The sequence below is a fragment of the Eucalyptus grandis genome, chromosome 2 (genome assembly GCF_016545825.1).
Source record: "Eucalyptus grandis isolate ANBG69807.140 chromosome 2, ASM1654582v1, whole genome shotgun sequence".
In the NCBI taxonomy this organism is placed as follows: Eukaryota; Viridiplantae; Streptophyta; class Magnoliopsida; order Myrtales; family Myrtaceae; genus Eucalyptus; species Eucalyptus grandis.
Window position 1 is genome coordinate 53,215,184 of NC_052613.1, and position 8,426 is coordinate 53,223,609.

The following is an 8,426-nucleotide window of genomic DNA, read 5'->3' on the forward strand; positions in this document are numbered from 1 at the left end:
GATGCTTCTTGTCTTGAAGAAAGCTAACATTGCTAATTGTTTTGTTCTCATATTACTTGACTATCCATGTTGTATTTGAGAAAGTGATGGCAAGCTCAATGGGAGGGTAGGAAAGTATGTATTCTTAGGTTATGCATAAGTGGCGATGCCTAAAATTACCTCACTTATTGCCAGTAGAGAAATTAAATTGGATAAGTCTTTAGTACTTTGTGGAATAGTGGTTGTGGCAAAATTCAGGATACTTGTCCATAGATAAATTTATTGTATGATAGCTAATTCAGTCCTAAATTCTTTCGATTTATTCAATTTAGTTTTGAACCTTTTAATGATTTACTAATATAATCATTCCGATTAATTTTGATAGAAAATTGATAACATGGATGCCGGATATCCTACGTGGTACATCTCGACATAGTGTAGACAATTTTTACAAACTTCTAATGAATTTTCTATTTGTTTTTTTTTTTTTATTTTAAATTTTTTCTCATTTCTCTCCTTTACTTTCTTATCCTTTTTTTTTTTTTTTTTTTTGTCTTATTCCCCCAATAGGCTGGTGGGGTTGTTGAAGCCTTAGCAAGGGCCACGAAGGCCCTTGCCACTAATAGATCTAGAGAGGCAAGGGTTGCAACATCCTCGCCTAGTGCTAATTGCGACAATCCTCTCCCACGGCCGATTAGGACCTCATAACCCTTGCCTAGAGGCCAGCCAAGGTTGCCCCTTTGGTGAAGAAGAGTGGTGAAAATTAAAAGAAAAGAAGAGAAAAGAAAAAAATTAAAAAGTTATAAAAAATTTATATATTTTTTTAAAAATTGCAAAGATTATCCACATCAACGTCGATCATATTGCATAAAAAATTCGGCATCCACATTATCAATTTCCTACTTAAATTGGTCGGAAGGACCAAATTGACAAATCGTCAAAAAATTTAGAAATAAGTTAGTTTGATTGAGATGTTTAAAACTAAATTAGCTAGCATATAATAATTTTAGGATTTTTTGGACAATTTTCCCAGTATTATTCATACGAATCTTGACGTTCAACTCAAGGTGGAGTTGTAACTAGTATCTCCTAAGGTAGTTAGTACTAGCATGAACGTTGCCGATAGTGAGTTGGAGCTTTCATAGTCGTGGGTTGCTGTAATTGCTGAGTTTGATAGGATGCGAATTCTCTCTCTTGACAGGTATTGATAACTATGGTTTTTCTTTATCTATTGTAGAGAATATTTTGTTTGAAGTCCTCGTAAAGAAGCCAAAACTGTAGGGATGAGGTGCACGATTAGATTTCACGAAGGGGGATTTAGTTTCAACAAATCTCGCAATTTTATTTAAATTATTTTATGGGTAATTACAGTTCAAGTAAATTGAAGGATGTAACATTTGTTGAATGCTTTAAGTAGTATAGTTTTAATGAATGCCTTAAGCGGTATAGTTTTAATGGATGAGGTCCACATTTGTTGAACGCTTTAAGGATGTCACATTTGTTAGCAGTTAAAATTGACTTGTTTTAATGGTATAGTTTGTTGGTGAACCCGGGAAGCTTTCTTCAGTATTGTACTGATAATAGAGGTTCACAATGTCCATATTAAGTAAGACTGACAATTAAATTATGTACAACATTACTTTCCACATTACATGCTATTGAGTATACATGTTATTAAGTATATGAAAGGCCGCATCTATCCCTTAGTTTTTAATTTTATTAATGAAAACAGTAACTTAAGAAAATGACTTCCAGACATGTGATTAGAGAAAATAAATATTAATGTCCGAAAAGAGCCAATCTTCTCTGCAAATTAACAGCAGCAGGAAAATGCTCAACAAGTCAAAACGAAAGCTTAAAAGATTTTTATTATTTTTTTTTTCAGGTAACAAACATTAATGGGGAAATCATCCGACATCTACTTCAATCCGAAATGAAAAAAACTTACAATAGATAAATATTAACACGTAAATTAAGATATAATTTTCATGATTTTTTGAAATTTAAATGATATTCTACACTACTAAACAAGCAAACCCGCTAATGTACCTCGGGGGTTTAGCCATAAATTGACATTTGTGCGCGCATGCAACTAGAGCGGCGGCACTTCTTGTGGGTCGTATGCGAGGTTGACGATGATTCCATCATAATATCGTATGCAGGAGTGTTTTCAAATTGTCACAATCTTGTATCAAGATCATAAATAATTCGTTTGTGAGATTGAGAAATTATATCGTTAGAAATTATGAAAGACGGATAAATTGCAATGCATGATAGTGACAAAGTGACAAGGTAAGACGATACATTATTCTTATTTAGTGTCTTGTAAAAATCATCACAGTTTTCTATGCATGTGTATGTCCACATAATATAACAAGTGCATAGGATTGAAAGACTTTCATAAGGAGTTAGAATTATCTGTTGGTTCTCATTGGTCACATTTCGCATGTCATTTCACATAGTGTGAAATCCGTGATAATTTAAGTCGAGGACAATCAAATCAATCGGAGAGAGTCGGAACAAAGAGGAATGATCGAACAGGAACCAATGACGTCACTTTTTTTGCGTCTCTTAAAGTGACACCACCGCCTCTCGATCGCCATTGAAGATATCTATGTTCTTGACATTTTTGCATACCCGAGCTTTTTTCCATCATAGATGTGAAAGATTGAAAAGCCGAAGGGCGAGAAACACGACGGCCTGGACCATCCAGGATTCAGAGGCTGGATCGCTGCCACATCCAAAAATCTCGAAAGTTGGGTGAAAATGGTGATGTCATCTCCAACGTCCACGGTAGAACCTCTTTATTTTATTATTTTAAAAGTTTTATGTTCCTTAATGTTGACATCCAAGGTAGAGGTCAATGAATTTATTATTAGTATAGTCTGATAACATCAGTCACAATTGCTGGCACAAATTGAACATTTGGCCATGAATTTATTTCATGCTACGCTGCACGGGACTGAATTGCTACTTATCAATGCATGCTGGTAGTAAAATTACCTCCATGAGAATAAAAAAGTATTTATGTTTATACAAGAAAATATTTGCACATGATATTTGTGAATCTTGAGATCACTTTAGACATAGAAGAGATAAAAATTAAATAAATAAAAAGGACCCCAATTAGACTAGAGGGCTGCTTCATGGACTAATTGACAGTATAGCACTGTAGTAAAGACTCAACTTCTTCGGGGAAAAGGTCGGTCCACATGAAAGAAAACAAATGGACGGAACAGGCAAAAGATGTTAACATCGTCATTTGATCAGGACATCATTTTTAAGGAGGTAACATGCGAAACCTTAGGAATTTTCATTTTATGGGAGTGGCTTATATGACCAATAGCAAGGAGGACGAGTTCACGACAGCTTATCCATACTCATGGCCAAATATGAGTTTAATTTTGCAAGCTATCCAAGCGCGCTCGTTGACCACCGAACCGAGTGCTCTCCCTCCCATCACCGCGAGTCGTCCTCGCCACCATTGTGAACACCCATCCTCGCCGTGGCCATCCACCGCGGGCGTCGCCACCAAGTCCTACGGCAGGCCACCATCCACGACCCATCGAGTTCGAATTCAGAAATGTTATCCACGAATTAGGTAAAATTGTGCCAGAATTAATTCTTTGATCTATTGCCTAATTTGATATGAAATTGTGGCCTAATGCATATTTCCAAGATTTTTATAAATCACTCCAACTTATAAAAATTGCCTAATCCACAACGTGCATATGGACGGCAATCCAATCTCGACCCCGGGATACAATTCCCTTCTGCACAGGAAATCGGTCATCCTAATCCTTTGCATACGATCGTCAGTTTATTTGTTTTCAAATTTGCATGGATAGGATATTTGGTGATTATCTTTTGCGGATTGGGTGAATATATTTTACGATGATGTTTATCCGTCGCTTGATTGTGACCATAAAAATATATATACACATATATAAATCTCATACATAGATAAGTTTGCATGTTTAGGAGAGATTTTTAGGGATAATTTAGATTTTCGAATATTTTTGGAGATTACCTTGGGTGAATAGGGAAGATTGCATGTTAAATGGAATTTCCTGTTTAAATTTAGATGATTTAGATGAGATAATTCTTCGATTTAAATGAGGATTTAGAGTGGTTTATGAGTTTAAATTAGATATTATCCTAATCTTGACAGTTTATTTGGGGTAATTTTTAATTTCAAATTTAATAAAAAATGTCAAAAATATCAACTTAGTATAAAATCGATCCTTTCTTTAGGTATAATCACATGTCTAAATTACGCTATTAATTTATTCCTAATTTTAAATGAATTGTACAGAAAATATCATGTCCATGTTGTTCATAAATTGCACGTCATATTGAGTAATTTAATTAGAAATTGCTTGTCATGTTAGAGTAGTTGCATATTAATTATTGCCCGATAGTAAAGGTAAGTCATTTAATTAATAATCACACATTTTCTTTTTACATTGTTGCATCTAGAGTAATTATATTACATGTATTGCACACATAATTGAGTGACATTGTGTACTAATTAGAAACCATACTTAGGTTGAATGTGTTTTTCTAATTAACATTGCAAATGCTTATGTTGCTTCAAGGTAAGTAATTGCTCCCCTTCCTTGCAATTTATTTATTACTTTGATTATTGAGTGTTAAATTAATATTTGTGCACCAGCATGATTATCTTATATGTTAGTGGTTAAGTTAAAATCAATTCAAAGTACTTGTCAAAAATAATTTTCATGAAAAGGAAAGACACATAATAGGGATTAGAGTAATTTAGTGTAATTAAGTTCATGAATTCATAAAATTTGGTTTGTAGGAGTAACGTATTACTTGGTCTTTCAATTGACCCTCTAAAAAATAGATTTAGTGGTGACTGATAATTGAAAATGATCTTGTATGCTAAATATTTGAACTTAAGTTGCAAACTAGTATGAGCTTGAGAGAGCTCGAGTTAAGTCTAAATTTAGTTCCATGAGCCAAACTCTAGGTGGTGCAGTTGAGGGTGAGGTCACGACAACGACCGAGTTTACCCCTTTGGCTAGGTCTACCATCTATATCAACTGGTGGTGCAGCCTAGAAGGACGGCATAGATAGTAAGCATAGTCCCCCCTTAATGGGTTCTCATTATAGTGGTACAAGCAATATCAACCAATCTCTTTATCTAATAACCCATAATCAACACCCACAAACCATTTCATAAACCGGTTTCATAAACCAAATTAGATAACCTTTTACAATTCCATTTATCAAATAGAAGACATTTCATAAAACAATATGCAACCAATACGTATAAGTTTTGGCAAGTTCCTTCATAGAACATTCAACCAAAACATCCACAAATGATAATTTCGAACTACACTATAACAATTTCCAAAGCTTTGTCAACTAACCAAAAATGTAGTAAAAGTTCGATCTCATTCCATGCAAGAAACATGCTCTCAATAACACATACAATATTAAAACTCTACCATTTTTAAGACATGAGTATGTAAATTCTTAGAAAAAATAGTATTACTCATTTGTGAAGAGCTGAAAACCAACCTACCTTGATTAATTGAGCCGACACACTTGTAGTCGTATCAATCATCTCAGGGTCAGGCGCTGATGAGCACATTGAACTATCCATGTGGCTGAGAGCCCTCACAGCCCAGGCATTCTATGTATCAATCCTTACATCTCCTAATACTAGTGGGGTAATTGCTAGTTTTGGGATGTTGGGGGATATTATTGCCAAACCTAACTTGGACAAAACAAAACGAAGTGACTTAGACAAATCTTTTTTGTCAATAACCTCAGACCAATCAATCGAATATTGATTAATACGTAATCGATCATTGAAAAAACGATATATAAAAACCGGGTAATGCACTAGTTGAACGAACAAATTGACTAATTACACCTATTCTTTGATAACACGGCACCCACACACTAATGAATGAATTCGTTTACAGCAAACATCCATCATTTTCCTTACACTTATTGTCCGTTATGCATAATTCGCACATGAAACTTCTGAATTTCATTCCAAACAAACCATACTTCAAAATTGATTTTCAATAAATGCCATTGCTCCACAATGCCCTAAGCTACCAATTTCCCAAAAATCATAGTTCAAAAACTCCTCGGTCGAACCTCATAGTTCAAAATCTATATAACTCTAAATTTGTGCCCCAACTTTCAAAATTACTTCGATTACAATAATAATAGATTTGAATACTTACTTGGTGTTGCAATTCACAGTTGATTCAACTTGTCGAGTTGTTTGGATGGTGACCGCACGAAAATTTTTCTCTTTTCCCGTTTTCTTTCTTCACCGGCGGGCTCCCTTCTTCCTTATTGTCGATGGTGGTATTCTTGTATCATCTACTAAAGAAGAAGGGAATAAGTGGGTTAATGGGCTGGGCTTTAAGAGACTTGGGTTGGCTGGGCCCATTATTACGGTAAGTACGTTTATTGAAATAATATAAGATGTGAAGGATGAAATTAGAGCGCTCGCATTTTCTTTTGCGGTTCAAATAGAATGTTCTCAATAGGATGTGGTGAAAAAGCGACACATTATCACACACTAAGTAGAAGATAAGCGCTGAATCCAATAATCAATACACGTAAACTCATGCAAGGATTTTTATTTAATACGGTTCGACACTCTTCCTTAGGATACTTGAGAGAGCACAAGGCTCTCCCACCCTAATAGTCTTCTTATACATGGTGAGCTATTGGCTGCACAAATGGAACATATAGGCCTAGTGCAGGCGATCTGTTGGATCATGTCGACTTAGGGTGTCGCCACATGATCTGTCTGGTCGGGTCTGCGGAGCCTAATGCACTGGGTGCAGCCATGTTAAAAAGTGATCCATTTTTGGAAAGCTCTAGACTACATCAGACTACACATGCTTAAGATTCTCGTATGTTGGAGAAATTTCTAGTACTATGTGGGCAGCAAGTGTACGTGTGAAGGAAGAAAAGCCAGCTGGAAGTTGGCTGAATAAAGTCAACAAAAGTGGCAGGGAGCTGCAGAGAATAGAAAAATAGAGAATAAGGGAGAAGCAACCAGAAGATCTGGAAGAAGCCGCAACAATACAAAGAAGCAAGCTTGTAATTTTAGATTAATTTTGTACTCAAAGTCGGTAGAGGAAGGCGGTGACTCACACCTATAAATAGGAGTTGTGGATGTCTGTTCTATGCAGCAGAAAAAACTAGAAATACTTCTTCCTTTATAATACAAACTATCATAATAAAAGTCTTTTTTTAACTCATACTCCCTTGCCATTGTAGTCCACTTATATCCACCCATACTTCACACATACACACTTGCACACACACACGCTTCCACAAATACCAACAAGCCAATTTAAACTGGAGTCACTAGAGTTCTCCTAACTGCGTGTTGCGGTTGCCTTTGGGAAATAACACGAAAAGCTCTCATGTTATCACTAGAAAGTCTTGTTTTATGCGCCTGGAGAATGTGGCTAATGAACCTTTTTAAGATCATGAAAACTTTTATTCGTAGCACAGTGTCTGCATGCAGAGTACATCAAGTTCCGCACAGTACACGTACAACCCAGTCATAGATGATAAAAAAAGTAACGTTCATTGCACGCAGTGTCCGCATGCACGGTACATCGAGTTGGGCAGAGCACACGCACAACCTTGTTAAATACTCCACGGAAAGCAATATCAAACTGGAAAGGAAAGAAAATAAATGACTAGAAAATGCGACTGAGCTAAGGTCCATGTTTATTCTGGAGCACCAAATGAAGGCGTTGGGCTGGGTGGCCTTATTGGCTCGTCAATGCGCACCACAGCAGCACTTGAAGGTGGTGAATGTACTGAATGTACCTTGGCTACTGAATGTACCTTGGCAGGTCAGGTTAGTGAAAAAAATGGAAATCCTACACAGAATGAAGTTTCTCCTGGAGATCCTGCCTTTAGAGGACTAGATGTCACTATGAATTATGAGCAATTGGCGACCAGAGTTACAATGGTGTCAGAAGCTCTCCCACTGAATGAACAGAGAGTTTCTGCTACTCTGGCTTTCTCTCCAGGGGGAGAGGATGACAAACTGGCTTCTTTTTTAAGAGAGGAAAGCAAGAAAGCCAGTATCCCAGGTCTTTCGTTATTGGAGAAACTAGAATCAACAGCTGAGAACGACATAAGGACTCTTAACAATAAGAACATCTGCCATGCAGCAGCTGATGCTGTAGCCTCAGAATCTTCCTCTGAAGTCAAAAGCATCTCTATGCAGGATGCTGATATCCAACACAAAGGCAAACTTGTTTCTAGCAACAGAAGAATCCGTGGAAGTCATAAGAAAGGTAAAGAAAAGGCATTATCCGATGGAGATACTAGTGGACAATTGATAAAAGAGGATGACAACAGCCATGAGAGTGTTGAAAGCTGTAACAGTGCGAGCTTATCTTCAGTTGGAAGGAAGAGAGGGA